Source organism: Anabrus simplex, chromosome 3, assembly GCF_040414725.1.
Source record: "Anabrus simplex isolate iqAnaSimp1 chromosome 3, ASM4041472v1, whole genome shotgun sequence".
Taxonomy (NCBI): domain Eukaryota; kingdom Metazoa; phylum Arthropoda; class Insecta; order Orthoptera; family Tettigoniidae; genus Anabrus; species Anabrus simplex.
In genome coordinates, this window is record NC_090267.1 from 425304685 (window position 1) to 425323830 (window position 19146).

A 19146-nucleotide genomic window follows, 5' to 3' on the forward strand; every position below is an offset into this window, starting at 1 on the left:
CCCCACAGGTACATTGAAGCTCGGTGAAGTCGGTTGACCCCAGGGTCTGGCCTCTACTTGTTAGATATTATGCTTGAGACACTTTCTATGTAATTGTAGGCGACTATGTTCACGAGTGCAAGGAAAGAGTGTGTAGAATCCTGCAAAGAATTCCTGCAGCCATTGCAGCATTAACAAGGCATTACATTATTTTCTCCGCAATAATAGAATGCCCGAACATCATCCAAAACATATCAATTATCACATTTTCCCGGTGATAAGAATATAAGAATAGGCTGTATCGAATGTTGTGATATAACAGTCCGTTCTTTCATTCTTTAAGCACACCCGTATAATTTCACATTTAAACTATAACAACATTTGTTCCGCACTCATCACAATAACGCTTTAGTTGCCTCTTACTTGACATGTTTACGTCTTATCGCCTCCGCTAACCATAACCTATAATAATGTCAACCATGTGTCTGTGTGAACCGGCCGTGGTGTGACAAAATACTATTTCGACACACCACTAGGAGCGCTTTATGTAAAGAAACAAAAGACGCTCACTGCCAAACGCGTTCAGAAATCTCACGGAAATGTGTTCATTTGTCTTTAACAATTGTATCGTAATAAATGTTGGAAATGTGTTCGTGAAACAAGACACTTTTAAACGAAGTGTTAAATAAATTACAATTGTTAGTTAACATTTGTTAAGTAAAATTTAACATAGAGTTGAAGAAACCGGGCCTAAGCCAACTACTGTCGGGAATACCGATTCGTTGCAGATTGCTTTTATCCGCAATCACTAGGCACTTCATTTTTTTAAATTAGTTTTACACATCTTGGTATTTTATTTAATGTTGTTCTTCATTTCACTAGCATAAATGTTTGCACAATACGACATAGATCTCCCCCTGTGGGTGGGGTCAGTAGCATAACACACACGGTATCCTCGGCCTGTCGTAAAAGAAGACTAAAAGGAGCCCCAGGGGTTCTTAACTTAGGAACGTGGGTTGGCGAGCATGGGGCCCTTGGCTGAGTCCTAGAATTGTATCCACTTACTTGTACCAGACTCCTCACTTTCATCTATCCTATCCGACCTCCCTTGGTCAACACTTGTTCTTTTCAGACCCCGACGGTATTACGTATAGATGCCTAGGGAGTCTTTCATTGTCATACCCTTCGTGGTCTTCTTTGGCCGATACCTTCATTTTTCGAAGTGTCGGACCCCATCCATTTTTTCTCTCTGATTAGTGTTACATAGAGGATGGTTACCTACTTGTACTTCCTCTTAAAACAATAATCACCACCACCTTTCTTGGTGAACACTTGTTCTTTTCCAACCCCGATGGTATTACGTTTTGAGGCCTAAGGAGTATTTCATTTTCACGCCCTTCATAATCCTCGTCTTCCTTTGGCCAGTACCTTCATTTCTCGAAGTGTCGGACCCCTTTCATTCTTTATCTCTGATTTAGTGTTATATAAAGAATGGTTGCCAAGTTGTTTTCCTCTTAAAACGATAATCACCACTACCACGACATAATTTTTCAACAGAAGCAAGCAACGGAATCAGTATTCAATGCACACAACTCATTACTAAATCAGATGTAATAGAGCAGAAACTGAGCACGAATGCTGGGAATCCGCGCTTACCAAAGATGTTATTGAATATAATGCTTCTAGACAAATATCCCTATCTAGACATTTCTTCGTGAACTGTTTTCTAACAGCATGTCTCCTGTTTGATAAAAGTTCGACGGCGAAATGAAGAATTTATAAAAGAGTATTTCGATTTCGTAAAGTGCGTAATAATCTGCATCGCTTCATCATTGTCCTAGTACAAGTGAGAAAATCGTAAAACCTTAGGAAAACCATTAGTAGTTGTCATCTCTGGTAGGGTAACGAAATTTCCGAGATGAACTTAGTATGGTTTTTGACCGCCCGTGATACGGAGATATGTAGCATTATGGTCGGCCATGGAGACATACAGACGAGTGCTGTGTTGCACACCCGTCTGGACTGATTAACATTCAAAGGAGACAAACTGACGGGACACTTATCTCGCAGGCCAGCTGTACTTTGGGACACTTACTTAATTAAACATCCACGCGTTAAATGTATCTTTCACATTTAAATCGAGCAGCTATCACAAATGCTATATCTGCAATGCAACATAACTCATGGAGAGGGGTGGATTAGATATGAAAAAATCTACACTTGTAGAAGCAAACCTCCAATAATTATCTCTTTTTTTTGTTGTTGCTATTTTGCTTTAAGTCGCACCGATACAGGTAGGTCTTATGGCGACGATGGGATAGGAAAGGCATAGGAGTGGGAAAGAAGCGTCCATGGCCTTAATTAAGGTACAGCCCCAGAATTTGATTGGTGTGAAAATGGGAAACCACGGAAATCCATCTTCAGGGCTGCTAACAGTGGGATTCGAACCCACTATCTCCCGGATGCAAGCACACAGCTGCGCGCTCCTAACCGCACGGCCATCTCGCCCGGTAGTTATCTCTCTTACTTTTCAAAATATTCCTATTTATTTTGTTTGACATTCAAGCCGGGCACCATGTATGCGTAAATATCATTAATAGCTAATAATTTCACGAGAATCTAAAAATATGTTATATCTGCCGGAAGACTTTCAAGCTAGTCCTACAGTATTTCAATTCTAAATTTCTTTTATTTATTGGAGCTCCAGTCTTCATGAAGCCAACAGCATAAATATTTAAATTTATCTACACGTTTGTTATTGGTGCCATTAACTTTAATGTGCGCTCGGTGTGCACATTCTTATTCTTACATATGATGGATTCTTCTTCTTCTTCTTCTTCTTCTTATTATTATTATTATTATTATTATTATTATTATTATTATTGAGTTAGAACCTACTGGGGACCACTTCCAATTTCAATTCTTCATCCTTTATTGTTTCACTATGTTTCTTTTTTTTCTTTATTCACACCACTTTGTGCCGGTTTTCTTTGCTTCCCTCCCTTGGAATCTTTACATCTTTCAATCTTTCTTCCTGAAAATTTCTCTTTCCATTACTTCTTCTTATCTGATGTTGTTTCTTTCCAAGACTTTTTTGATCTCTTGAATCCAAGTAGTTGTTGACTTTTTCTTCCAAAGATACGTGAAGATCTTCATGGTTAGTCTACTGTAATCCATTCTGTAAATATGTCCACAAATTAGAAGTATCCTCTTCCGTACTGTTATAGACGTGTTTCTATGTTCTGATAATTTTTGTTATTACTTCTCACTTTCCAAAATTGTGTAGTTTTTTAGAGGTCCTCATATTTTTCTTATAATTCTTTTTTCTAGTACTTCCAATCTTTCAAGTTTATAATTGAGTACTAAGCATTCACTGGCATATAAGCATTCTGGTTTCACAACTGTATTGTAGTGCTTTATTTTAAGATTTTCAGATAAACATTTTTGTATTATTATTATTATTATTATTATTATTATTATTATTATTATTATTATTAATTACTGTACGCAAATGTTTACAAGAGCAGATTTACTCCATGTAACTCTATTAAAGGGAGGCTAGTGTAGGTACAACAGCCTGTTAGCTTGAGCGCGAACTGGTCGCAGCTGTTGGTCAGGCCCAGGAGGAACAATACGTCATTGATCTGCTCAAAGGTGAACACCGAATCTTCGCGCACCATTAGGCTTGCCTCATGGGCTGTGAAGCCATGCTTCAGTCGAAATGGGGTTTACAGTTTGATAAGGACTGCACATTCAACATCCCTGACTACTTTACAGCACGCTGCGGCTACAAGACTAAGATGTCACCTCATAGATATCGTGTGGAAAGTGCTAAATGGAAACTGTTTACGTATTAGCGGAGAATTATATAGCCAATTACATAATACCAGGATGCTGAACATGAAAATGTCTCATTGCGAGAAGGAGTGATTTTCATATTGAACAATACAGGCATTTTAAATATTTCTGCATGTGCATGTGCAATTTTTTTTTTTTTTTTTAGAATTTTGTTTTAAGTCGCACCGACATTGGGGTTCGAACCTACTATCTCCCGGATGCAAGCCCTCCTAACAGCACGGCCAACTACCCCGTTGCGTGCGCATATACATTTTAATTTACAGAATGATCGGATGCCCACAATAGTATACGAGGGTATGTCAAAGTGTGATGTTTCCTGTTTTTATTTCCTACAAATTATTGAATTGATTTGAAGCAAAGGATTATAGGTAATATTATTAAATTGGAGACATCTGTCAAGTACAGTCGAAACCACTTATTGCGACATCGCTTTTAACGATATATTGGATATAACGGTGAAATCTAACGGTCCCGTCCAAATCCTATAATAACACTATTTAAAATCTCGCTTAGTACGACGTCGCTTATTACGACATATCGTATAAAACGACGTTGTTTGATCACGTTTTCGGAGAAAGATATCGGCTATAACGTACAATGTTGATTTTTGTTTGTTACGTATTTGAGGTTTGATGACAACAATGTAGCGCTTATTATCGAAGATTTCAAATTATCTGTCTGTTACATGGTCATTGTGAAGACGTCCCAAAGTAAAGGGAAAATGTTTAATATTGTAGAAAAGTCACACATGATAAATGGCAATTAGAAAACGTCAGCATCGCAAAGGATTTGTGTTTATCATACTGAATGATTTCTACAATTACGGATGTCAGAGAGAAAATACAGTCTCTCTTCGAAGATAATTATTTAAAAATCAAGCGTGCCACAACATGTGAGCACAAAGATATTGAGGAATCGTAACTCAGATGGTTTAAACAGCAAAGAACAAATAACGTGCCGATCAATGGACTTATTCTTCAAGTGAAAACCAATGGAATTCCCTGCAATCCCACTCCAAATGCACTGTTCTATACAGTACTTATTTCAGTTACGTTTTTTGAATATTTAACTTAATTCTGTTAAGACGTTACTACGGATATAAAAAGATATTTTTAACTAATGCATGGATTTTCACGAAAAACCTACATAAAAGTAGAGATAACACGAACATTTCTTTCATACACAATGAATAGTTTTCCAAAATAACTTTTTGAAATTTGTAATTCCATTTAAAAAAATTAATTAACATGTTAATGTAAATTTGTAATTAGGTAGATAATGCTTCTTTTAAAAGCACCAGGTGTCGATTTTTCTGTACATAATGTATATAAGGAGATACATCTTACTAAAGTTAGTGTAATTTTTACGTTCTAAAATTTTGGACTTAAAAATACATACTACTTGAAAAAATTCTGCAATCAAAAATCCCATAGGCAAGTTTCTTAATATACCTGTTATACATATACGAAACAAATTTTGTTACATTTGGCATAATATTATGGGAGAAATGGAATTTAAATGTCAAATTGCAATTGGCAAACAAAAAATTATTACAGTGATAAATTGTTTGAATACAGCGGAATAACTTCGTGACAAGAAAAAATAAACTCAATCCTTTCAATTTCAGTCATAAAAAAAGATTTCACAAAAATGTCCAAAATATAGATTTTTATCTCCGGAGTGTCGCCTTAATTATCCATGTAAGTGTGCAGCCTAAATTTACAGATATGACCTTTTTAGCAACAAAGACCGGTTTGTGTGACTATCGACTATAACGACCGTTGATTGACGGTCCCTACGATAACTTTATAACCAATTTCTAATCTACTTAAAAAGTTAAATAATGGAAAACTGAAAATTAAATATGAGTGTCGAAGATGTAGTGATTTTAATAAGCATTGATGAAGAAGTGCAACAGAAAATATACATTGAAATCACCAGTTGGAAGAGTTAAGTTTGAAATTGTTTTGGCACCATAAATAGAATGAACCAAAATTGAGTTGTGATAGAATGGTTTGAATAATGATGTAGAAGGCAAGAGACCTAGAGGCCGGCCAGCAATATGTGGACCTCCCAAATAAAGTAGGATCTGGAAGGAAGAAACGTCGAATGGTGCCAAGTCCACGAAGAAGATAGATAGAGATGGTTAGTGCTCTTACACCTCAACCGGGCAACTGGAGACGGTTATATGATGATTATTATGAAACAAAAGGGTCGAGCTCACTGCTACTTATGTATCCATTAGCAGACAACAGGGTGGAATAGGACAATCTTATTGTCGTTAAACAACATACAGTTGATCATATAACAAAAACACAATATGTAAACAAAATAATTTCTTACTCTACATTTCGTTCATTGCAGTTTCGATAGCTCACTCGGTGGCTTCATGATTAATGTGGGAAAGGCCTGGGAAAGTAACTCATTTCAGCTAAGCTTTGAATAAATTATGTCCCAGGACATCTGAGAGTGATGCTAATCTAATTCTATATCTAACAATCTTAGTGGCAATATTTGCAACAGCTTTCAGCACAAAACACAATTTTCTAAAAGTGACTAGATTTTGGAGTAGTTTTCTAAGTTCTTAAAATTCACGAATCGTACAGTACCTAGCTAGTCCCAATCATTACCTCTTGTGGGTGGAGGTGTCAGAGTATACCCAAGTATCCCTTGTCTGCCTTAGGTGGTTATTGAAAGGGACCTTGTGGTTTTCAACTTGGGAGCGAGGGGTTGGCAACCACAGGGGCGTATCCTACCTGTGGCATTAATTTTATTTGCACCAGGCTTCTGCTTCAACCTTTCCTATCCGACCGAATTTCATACAACCCTCTTCCGATCCTTATAGTATTAGGTTAACCAGACCTAGGCAGTAAATTTCTACGCCCTTCGTAGAACTTCTCTTTCCTTTGCCGACGCTTTCATCTTTCAAAATGTCAGAACCCTTCCATTCTTCCTCTGATTAGCCTTAAGAGAGGATGATTCCTCAGTAGTACACCCTCTTAAGACAATAATCGCCAACACCATCAAGCTAAATGAAGTCCGAGAAGAATATCCAATGACAGTAGAAGCAAGGATCCAGGGGAAAAATCACTGAGTTTCTAGGGCATACATTTAGTTTGTAGATGATACGTAACGGTACTTCAATGGTGTCTTATATTTTTGGCTGGTACTGGAAGACATGTTCAAGACAGTTTTGGACTAGTTATCATTTATTCACTCACAGAAGCTTCTCTGGGCCAGTCAGTCCACAACGCGCCACCGCGGGTACCAATCCTGTAAAATGACTTCAAAGTTATTCTTTCACACATTCTGCCTGTACACATTCAACTAGAATGATAGAGTCTTTCCGCTCACGCTATTCAATTGAAAGGAGGGAGTTAGTGAAAACAGATACTTACACACTTGTAACAGCTCCCACAAGGTTCCTGCACTCCTCGTTTTCGGCAAAAGCACATGAAAAATGAGCCTAGAAGCATGATCTATAGTAAACGATTCCAACTGAGGTGCTCTCACGGCCCCGGCCGGCCCCGGCAGCAGCACCGTAGACGTGGTGGGAAAAGCAGGGGAAATAGCAGAGGCAGAACCACAGGTCGTCAAGTCAGCGCGCAGCTTATGAAAACAATATTATTTTTGACAATTCTGTGAACACATAAGCAAACAATTTATTCTGCGCATACATTGCGTTTGCCTTAATGTACATGTAGCGTTTAAGTCGATTGTTGACATCGTTTTGCGGCAACTAATTTACCTATATTTACAATCGATTTGGCAGTAGAAATTCTAAGTACAGTCTCTGACAGTATCAGACAGAGAAGTTCTAGTTCTACATTTATTTAAATTAAGAACTGAAAACATCTGTTCGCATGCATAAGTTGTACCGAACATTGACGTAAATTTTAAGGCAAAAGCATGAAGTCTGGGAAATTCTTGTGGATGAACACCTTTGTAAAATTAAATTAAATTACCGTTGTAGTGGTTGTACCTGTCTTTTAGGATTGCATTGCACTGTAGTTTTATCAGCTCTGTTTGGAAATATGATGGTGATTTTTCAGGACGCGCTGAAAATGGGTCATAAATATGTCAAGTTGAGGTGCCATATCATTCACTTCTTTGAATCGGGCATTGAATTCATCGTGCAAAGTCTGTAACGACGTCTGATAGTCTCCAAGATTTTCGTAAGTAGACAAATGTAATGATTTTAATGAAGTAAAATTGTCAAAATTTTCGGCTTCAAGATGTCTTTTCCATAACAAACTCTGCATTTTGAAAGTCTTAATTCTATCACATATGGTGCTCATCATTGTGTTTCTCCCTTGCAATGAAATATTTGAATCATTGAAATAAGACGTTATGTCCGCCAAGGAAGCGAGGTCAGCTACCCATTGTTTATTCCGCAAAGTTGGTTGTGGAGAATCTTTCATCTCTATGAACAGAGAAATTTCTTCAATTATTGAAAAGAAGGTTGCTAGCACTTTCGCGCAACTTAACCAGCGCACAATAAAACAACAGGGAATGTCGCTACATTCTGCCTCAAGATATCTTTAAAAACTACCTGTGGTTCAAACCTTGCTTTCTGCAGAAATTTACACATTTTGACACAGTATCCATAACACATTTAAAGTTGCGAAAGATTTTTTGCACATAAATGTTCTTGATGTAAAATGCAATGTACTGCGTGGAGTAGGTGGGGAAAGGAGGATAACGGTGCTACTGAGTGCAGCTCTGGTGCGCCCCAGTACTAAGTGCTCGAGTTGGAAAGGCCTGATCTATAGACTCGTTTTGAAAGTGTCAACCAGAGGTGTTCAGCTGGACGCCCGTTGAGGCTAGCCCAGCGAGGCCGGGCTGGCCTTACGTAGCATGCATGCCTCACAGTGAAGAGAGAGAGAGAGAACTCACTTGGTTGGGAAGTAATAATAATAATAATAATAATAATAATAATAATAATAATAATAATAATAATAATAATAATAATAATAATGTTATTTGTTTCACGTCCCAGTAACTACTCTTTTACGGTTTTCGGAGACGCCAAGGTGCCTGAATTTAGTCCCTCAGGAGTTCTTTTACGTGCCAGTAAATCTATCGACACGAGGCTGACGTGTTTGAGCACCTTCAAATACCACCGGACTTAGCCAGGATCGTACCTGCCAAGTTGGGGTCAGAAGGCCAGCGCCTTAACCGTCTGAGCCACTCAGCCCGGCATGGTTGTGACTATGAAGCGCTCTCCTCCCCCACACAGTGAAATGCTGATGCGGATAGAGAAGAAAACCCGTTATAATCGCAAGAAAACTGACCTATTCAACATATTCCAGCTTAATTTATACTGCGCTCGTTATAAACAGTCGGTTTTATTTTCTTTTATATATATATACCCACATTTAATGAAAACTGACAGGTTATAATTTTTGTGTTAGAGTTTACAGAGATACAGGTTTTACAACTCCTTGGATGGGAATGACAGTATTTCCGTTAAAAAGTATGATTCCTGTTATTCATTAAGAAACACGTTATATATTTACATAACTCGACATTTTACTGCTTGTTTTTGCAGTCCTGTAGTTTTATGTAACTTTCCCTGTTCACTGAATTTCTGAAAATAGTATTTAGAAATTATCACTTCAGGATTTCCGATGATAATAACTCGCCTCTAAATGGCGGGGGAGTTTCATCACGAGTGAGTACATAGATATTTACTATCCAAGAATAAAATACAACAACAACAACAACAACAACAACGCAAATGCATCTACAAAATAGCACAGCATGCCTTCAAATAAATAACTTAAAAGATGTTATTCCCGGTAAGCATAATTAGATTGTTGGTGAGTTTATTAGATGACTTAAAACGAAGCAACCACAAGCGACAGCGTATCCACCTTATCTCCGTATTAGAAATATTCCTAGAGCAGCTCTTAAAATAAAATATTAAAAATCGTAATTCATAAGGTACATTATGAAAATATTTGGGGCTGTTGGCCACTTAAGTCTTTATTGTATCCGGTCAAGATACATAAACTGTAATGAATATAAATTACTTATAACTAGAGCCCGAATTTTTAGGTGCAGATAGGTTAGACTGCAAACTTATTTAAGCCAATAAGAAGTGTACCCTACCGTTTACAACAGTTATGCTATGATATTTGCATAGATATTAGGAGTACGGCCTAAAGAACTCCCAGAATTTATGTTACTCTTGCTACAGTGTGGAAATCAGTTTGCATTCTAACCTATTACCACCTAAAAATCCGAAGTCTACTTATAACATACGACGTAAATTAAAAATGACGTGGATTTCCGCCCTCTTTCTTTCATTATTTTCTGCTTCCATTTCAAATTTGGGTATCGGGGCAATGAAATGAAATGGCGTATGGCTTTTAGTGCCGGGAGTTTCCGAGGAGAAGTTCGGCTCGCTAGATGTAGGTCTTTTGATTTGACACCCGTAGGAGACCTGCATGTCGTAATGATGATGAAGACGACACATACACCCAGCCCCGTGCCAGCGATATTAACCAATTAAGGTTAAAATAGGCCTGCTGTCATTTCTTGGTGGATACAGTACTTTTGCATCCATCTCTAGGCACAGGCCAGAGCAAAGTGTAATTTCCACTGAAGTCCCAGTCTCATCCATGGCTGTGACAATATGGAAGCTGCTGGGGTGTGGGTCGTGCTGAGTAATGGCATTCAGAGCAAAACCAGTGCGTCTGAGTATTATGAAAGGTGTTGCTCATAGGGTCAGTCGTGTTACAGGAGCACTGCCTGGCCCAGTGAGGAAAGCAATGGCAAACTACCTCACTCCTCGTCTTGCCTAGTATGCCTCATTTAGGTACTGCCATTGGTTTTTGTGGTTTTCCTGTAACTGCATAGCCTTTAGTAGTGCTATTTGAGGATCCAACCTGCCTCTGGGGTGATGACCTAACAGACAGACAAGGTTTAAATTCCCAACCCTGCCGGGAATCGAACCCGGGACCCCTGTGAACAAAGGCCAGCACGCTAACCATTTAGCCATGGAGCCGGATATCGCCGCAATGATCGGGAGTGACTGGGAGAAACTCTCCCAACCTCACGGCCTGTCACTCTGGCTAAATAACATACGCTAAACTCCTGCCTGCCCGCCCACTTACAGTGCTGTGTGCCCGCAGCACAGTGTGAGCACCTCTGGTCTAAAACGTGGCAATTCTCCTTTTTCTATCGCCTACCTTTGTGCTGTCCTACATTAAAAGCCTCAGACCAGCTGTGAAGGTCCAGGACTGTCCTTCCTGTGATAGCACCAAAGAAAATAGTGAACACTGGGCTACTGCCCGAATCTCATTTTATACCCATGATGATAGCAAGCGAAGGAAGTATCTAGAGAGGAAGACGATGACGCGGATAAGTGCTCTAAAGCTAGATCCCACAGGTGCCAAAAGGTAGATAGGATGACGATTATAGGGACCTCACGACAACTATTTATAACAACAGTAGTCGCTTCTTTACACCAACACGCCACTTCTCCTGATAGCAGCCATCAGCTGTTCATTTCCGCTGTTTCCGCAAATCTACGAGCCTCACGGTCCGGAAATTGAAAAGGGAGACTCTCCATGACACCTTGGCAGGACTGACATTTCAACTAGGTGCTGAGGGTCTCTCACCCAGTGTAATGAATGCACTGCACACATGAATATTTTAAATATATACACGCATTATTGTCGAACCGAGAAATTCTAAGTCCCCTTTCAAGTGACTTGACATCGCTTTATACTAGGGGGTAGGGGGGGGGGGGGGAGTGCTGACAGTCATTCTTGGCGTATGAATGGACAAGGGAAATGCGAGGAGAGTTCCTGATTATAGCTGTCACTACGCTCCAAAGGCTACGTTGTAGCTGGAACTCTGATAGTTAGAGTCCGGATTATTAGGTACTGATAGGTTAGAATGCAAACATGCTTTAGCCAGTAACAAGTATACCCTACACTGTACAACGGTTATGCTATGAGATTTGCATAGATTAGGAGTGCAGCCTATGGAACTCCTTGAATTTATGCTACTCTTCCTACAGTATGGTACAACGGGTTGCATGACACTTCCTACAAACCAAATTACTTTGCATTCTAACCTATTAGCACCTAAAAATCCGAGGTGTACTGATAGCGGATAAAAGGAATAAACACGCTTGTACTTTAGTATGTGACTATTGACATCATGCATGATCAAGACTTTCAATCTTAAGGCTAATCCGAATAGCACGGACGTGTATTGCACCGGGATTCAAACCCCAGCCGCCTTAGAAAGCAGCCAATGATAATGCCACTCGGCCATCACGCCAATAGTAGGTACAATTCTACTGATCTGTCTTAGAGGATAAACCTGAAAATCTAACAAAGTGTCCTAGTGTGCCATCTGGAATTGATTAGCAGCGTGCTGACCAATGAGGCAAAATCAAGTACAGTCGAACCTCGATATCTCGAACCTCCGTTACTCGAATTTTCAGTATCTCGAAGCAACTTAAATTTCCTGGCTGTTAGTCCGATTATTAATCTATATTCAATCTATCCATTACCTGAAATTCCATTAAGCGAATGTTTGATGTCTCGAAGCAAACGTTTCCTGCCTACAAAATATTCTGTAACATGAATTTTGTTGGATATAAAATCTCTCTGTATAAAAGGCTAACTCCGACTGGCTGTAATCAACGCCCAGATAAAACCATGCTACATAAAGGCATGACATTTTGGGGATACATTTTTATTACAGTGTAGGTGCTCACTAAGGGACGATTTTTGGATTTTTCATCGCTAAGGGGGTAAAAATGAGGGGGGTTGAACTGTTTAAAGGAGTACATCTGCATGTCAAATATCTAACAGTTTGCAGACGTAAAAATTGGTATTGGAATCTACTTAAAAATACATATACTTTTTTGGAAAATCCACTTAATAGGGGGTGAACAGCAATGAAAAATGGGTGAATTTATAAAATGAGTATATCTAAAAAACGTAACATTCTACACACGTGAAAACTGGCATTTGAAATCTATTGTAAAAGTAAAATCCTCTTGAGGGAAAGTGATAAAAGGGGATGAATTCTTAAATTGTTCATATCTACAGTATATCTAAGAAACTTAACATGTTACAGTCGTGTTATTAATCTCTTTTAAAAATAAAGAAACACCTATTTTTTGTTTCCGGAAAAACACCTACGGGGGGGGGGGGGAAGAACTGAAAATGGGGTTGAATTACTTTTATTAGGATACTGATATCTCGAAAACTAAATATGTTACAGAAGTGAAAATTGGTATTTGGAATCTTCATTGAAAATGAAGAAGGATGAACTTTTTGTTTTCGGAAAACCCACTTAATGGGGGCTTGGAAAGAAGTGAAGGTGTTAAAGTATTCTTATTATGATACTTATCTATATAAATACATAAAATCGTAAGGAAAGTATGTCTGTACATTGACTATTTTGTCGAAATTAGCGTACAATTATGCGTTTGAGGTGCAATAATGGACATCTGCATGTATTTTAGCTAACGTTTCCTGAAAGTCCTCATTTTTTCCCCTCTCCCCAAAAGAAAGATGGCGGCACAATCTGCCAGAGGATTTAGAAAATTGAAATTTGGCAAAATTATAGGTTTTAGCCTGTAACCGATGAAAAAATTCCAAGTTGTTTAAATTTTCCACTTTTTACCCGCGGAAAATATCGAAATATGGAGGCAATTTTAATGACTGTGCACACCTTCGTTTCGATGTATTTCGTGGCTAACCAGTAAGTTGTATCACAAAACGGATGGCACAATCGAGCTCAGCATGAAGAGATTTACAGCACTGGTCCTGTGACATTTTGTCGTATCTCCATCCCTTATACGTTATAAAGAGCAGCATTTCTCGATTTTACGTAAATTTTAAACATTTTACACGTATTTTTTATACTTTGGCAAAATTATAGGAAAAACAGAGTCGTCAAATTTGGCACGTATATTCATACAACGCATGGCCATATGAAAGCCAAATTTCATTATTCTAGCTTCCACATAAGTATGCAAAAAGTAATGTAAAATGTTAAAAATGTACCCAAATTTCGCCCTATCCGAAGTTTCTAACTCATAAAAATACATAAAACTGGATGTACATATATATGTGTGAGTGGGTGTGTAAATGACACATCTCCTCCTAAACCACTGACCTAATAATATGGTAGATACTAGAAAAGGTTTCAGGACTATGCATGTAGAACGATAAAAGTGGCGTCTGATGGCGCAATCCGTTTGTCGACATGATGTACCGTTGAGGAGCAGTAATTCTCGAAATTATTCTCTACATTTATAAACGTGCCAATGTTTATCTGTTATCTGTACATTATCTTATCTTACTATACATAAAAATGGATATATATATCATTAATCAAAGGCCCGCTTGATGGCCATGGGCGTTCAGGGGTTGAAGTCTAAACATGGTTAGCCGGTTCGAGTCCCGTTGGTGGAAAATAAATCTCATCAGAATGTAGGCCGCTAGGGTAGGGGAGGTAGTGGTAGCCCTATACAATTTACAGTCACTGCTTGCGTGCCAAAAGCCTGCATTAAATTCCAAACCTCTCCGGAGTGCTTATATGGAGTAGGGCCATATGAAGCTGTTGATGGTGATTCGTCCGTCGAATGGGGACGTTAAGCCATCAGCAGACACTTAGGTGTTATTCGACAGGAGCAGACTGCGTGCCGATATCGGATTTCACCCTCTCCTTATCTCATTATCATGATCCCACAACAAGACACGAAGGTCACCCATGGGACTCAAATTGAAAGACCTGCACCAGACGAGCAGACAATGTCCTCAGACACTCCCGGCACTAAAAGCCATGCGATAAATAGATTAATTAGAAGAAAACTGGAAGAGTTCGCATTCTTCGGAGAATAAGTCTATAGGAAAAATGAAGGAAAACGGTGCAAAGGGCGTGAAAAAGAAATAATCTCTAGCCTTGCAAATCTAATACAGCCGTGGGTGGAAGAGAATAACACTGGAAACGAACGTAGAATAGGAAGGATGAACGTGGGAAAGCCGGAAAAAGTAAATTGAAGCAATATCACACTCGTCCGCCTCTGTGGTGTTGTGATTAGTGTGATTAGCTGCAACCCCAGGAGGCCCGGGTCCGATTTCCGGTTCTGACACGAAAATTGAAAAAGTGGTACGAGGGCTGGAACGGGGTCCACTTACCTCGGGAGGTCATCTGAGTGGAGGGGGTTCGATTCCCACCTTGGCCATCCTGGATGTAGTTCTCTGTGATTCCCTACTTCTTCTCCAGGCAAATTCCGGAATGGTACCCAAATTAAGGTCACGGCCGCTTCCTTCCCTGTTCTTCGTCTATCCCTCCATATCTTCCCATCCCCCAACAAGACCCCGTTCAGCATAGCAGATGAGGCCGCCTGGGCGAGGTACTGGATCTCCTCCCCAGTTTTATCACCCCGACCCAAAGTCTCACACTCCAGGACACTGCCCTTAAGGTGGTAGAGGTGGGATCACTCGCTGAGTCCGAGTGAAAAACCAACCCTGGAGGGTAAACTGATTAAGAAAGAAAGAAAGAAAGAAAGAAAGAAAGAAAGAAAGAAAGAATACTTATCTGCGGTTCCCTTGTTGTTAGTCCACCTCAACAATCTCAAAGCTTATCTCTTTAAATCGCCTCTTAGGACATGGAGGAGGTATTATGTTTGTGTTCCACACCCCTAAAAAGAGGGGGAAGGTGACAGCCAGTTACAAAAGCGGACCATCCTCTAGAACTGTAGCAGAACTCCGTAAATCTTACTGAGTAAGTATATAAAGGAGAGGGCATGTAAGTATCTGGTAAGACTCCAATTTTTTTTTTTGGCTAGGGGCTTTACGTCGCACCGACGCAGATAGGTCTTATGACGACGATGGGATAGGAAAGGCTTAGGAGTGGGAAGGAAGCGGCCTGGCCGTAATTAAGGTACAGCCTCGTGTGAAGATATGAAACTACGGAAAACCACCTCCAGGGCTCCCGACAGTGGGATTGGAACCCACTATCTCTCGGATGCAAGCTCACAGCCGCGCGAAGACCCCAACTAGAGTATGGTTCCAGTGTATGGGACCCTCACCAGGATTACTTAATTCGAGAACTGCAAAAATCCAAAGAAAAGCAGCTCGATCTTTTCTGGGCGATTTCCGACAAAAGAGTAGCGTTACAAAAATACTGCAAAGTTTCGGCTGGGAAAACTTTGGAGAAAGGAGACGAGCTGTTTGACTAAGTGGTATGTTCCGAGCTGTCAGTGGAGAGATGGCGTGGAATGACATTAGTACACGAATAAGTTTGAGGGTAGTTTTTAAAACTAGGAATGATCACAATATGAAGATAAAGTTGGAATTTAAGAGGACAAATTGGGGCAAATATTAATTTATAGGAAGAGGAGTTAGAGATTGGAATACTTTACCAAGAGAGATGTTCAATAAATTTCCAAATGATTTGCTATAATTTAAGAAAAGACTAGGAAAACAACAGATAGGCATTTCCTACCTGGGCGGCCGCCCTAAATTCAGACCAGTGGTGACTGCTTGATTGATTCATTAATTCATTCACCGACTGTGATACGCTCTGACCGTTCGGCATGATCCTTAATATTTCCGCTTGGCCTTTTAAAATTGTTCCACTAAGTGTGTGTTTTAAGGCACCCAGATAGCCTGGCGGATATTGATGAACAAGCTAAGTTAATCCTAGAATTCACGGCTTGTTGCACAGATTACACATATACCGTATATTTGTTTAGACCACTTCGTTGGCTTCTCTATTGACAGCATAGCTAGAATTGATGTGACAGTAGCGTTAATCCCTCCACTTGTCCATTAGCACGCGGTAAACCAGTAGTTATGAGCTGATGTGTTTTGCTCTCAGCTGGGCAATGCTTCTCAAATTTGGGTACAGTAAACGCTCATCCTCTCTGTGAGATAGTGAGGGGCGGATTCCATAAACTGCCTTTGGAGTTCTAATTTTATGGTTACTGACACTTCATTACACGCCGTAACATGTCAGTGGCTGCCAATAGCTAATATAAATATTCAAATGATAATCGTATGGGCTCAGAAATCGTGTGTAGGCATTTTGATTTAATGCTATTTAAGCTGCTTGCGTTTCAGTCTCGAAGTTTCTTTTTACGGTTATAAATGTCAGAGTAACCGGCGCACTCTTGGGTGATCTATGGTGGAGTTAAATTATTTTTTACGGGTAAACACGAAATGTGTCACTAGATATCTTTGAGGCCTGTATACCAACACCGTACGACACGGAGTACCTAATGGACCCTTTCGCACCCTCCAAAAATCCCACCACCTTTACTGCGCTTAAATCTGAAAATCTGAAAACTGTGCTGAAAGTGTCCGTCGGATATATTGCCCAGTAGTAGATATTAGTACGCACGTGGCCTTTAAAGGGCGATCCTATCGAGTTTTTAAGCCAAAATGGTCCAAAATCCAAAATTGATATATTTACCTTGAAAGTTGGGGCACATGGCGATATAATTTTTGTGTGCGGCCATTTTTAAATGTCCTGCTGAGGTATTTAAAAATCCCTTTAAAAGGCCAAGCGCACTTCCTCGGTAAATAACTTCGGAATTTCATTGTATTTCATAATTCCGCGTTTGAATAATGATATTTCAAATTACAATGAACAACACCATTTGTGTAGAAATCGTCAACGGACATGAGTAGATAAATGAAACAAAAATGTCATCGGGATTTGGACACGGGGCGCAAAAGCGTGAGGTCGCGGCGATAGCCACTGCGCCACTGCGTTATTTAAACTTGTTACGCTCTAAAGGTCACGTAAAACAGGTCAGAATCTTCGACCACCATTTCCTCTGAAACGGTCGAGTGTCTATCGATACACCGAAACTTAAGTTAGCTTATTTCGGTCCCTCTTCGAATAACCGAAATTTCTGGGAAATCCGGTTGTTACACTTGGCAGGCTAACAGAGTATATAATTTTTATTTCTTCTTCTTCTTCTTATTCTTATTCTTATTCTTATTCTTCTTATTATTATTGCATGCCTCCGTGGCTCAAGCAGCAGTGCGCTGATGCCTCACCACTGGATTCCGTGGTTCGAATCCCGGACACTCTACGTGAGACTTGTGCTGGACAAAGCAGAGGCGGGACAGGATGTTCTTCGGTTGCTCCGGTTTTGCCTGTCATCTATCATTCCAGCAACACTCTCCAGTATAATTTAATTTCATCTGTCAATCATTAATCACATCCCCATAGGCGTCTGGCAAGCATCGGCTGTCGACAAAAAATTCGTATACTCGCCGCTATACGGGGTTTCTTTCATTCTATTCCTGACCCAGTCGAAGGACAAGAAAGAGATTGTGAATTGTAATTATTATTGTATCCCACAAACTGCATAGATAGAAGAGAGGGTCAGATAGCCCTAGTCCTGTCAAAAAAAAAAAAATCTAATCTGAATGCAGGAGGTGCAAGGATGTGACCGTGGCCTTAATAAAAGAACACCGAACAAGTTGGCCGTGCGGTTAGGGTCGTGTATCTGTGAGCCGGTATTCGGGAGTTAGTGGGTTCGAACCCCATTGTCAGCAGCCCTGAAGATGGTTTCCCGTTTTTTCCCAATTTCACACTATACGGCTATACGTTAATTAAGGTTTCCTTCCCACTCCTAGCCCTTTCCTGCTCTATCGTCGCCATAAAACATATCTGTGTCGGTGCGACGTAAATAAATTGCAAAACAAAAAATGTAAATAAAGAAACAGCCTGATGTGAAAATGGGACACCATGGAACAACATCTATGAAGTTTGGTAGGTATAAGGCTAACGAATAATGGGACTGAGTGTCTCAGGTAAAAGGAGATTCCTCTGCCAAGTGCCAAAACTCTCTTCGAAAGGTGGTTGAGCAGGTGGAGGTTCCGGGCACCCTAATGCCTATGGGGTGAGAAATTGCCTCTAAAGCCGGATGAACTCACTTGTTTTGGTCAACGGCATTGGGATGCAGAAGGCAACGGGAAACCAATGTATTATTATCCCTCATAATACAACCATGCAGTCATCTCTACTTGACAGAATTATTACTGATCATGAGCATCGAAACTCAGGAGGTTTGAAATCACGGATGGCCTGTGTTCTAGAATGATCTACAGCGACACCATCGGGCGACACAATATGCCCTAGAAATGACATGGAAGGCTTAGCGAAAGCAACCTTGGACATCACCGTTAACCCTTCCTTACGAAGGCGACTCAGGACCTCTTTCAGATGATCTAGATGTTCTTCAAAGATCTCAGAAAATACGACGACATCATCAAGATAATGGTATAAGTACTCAAATTTGATGTCGGA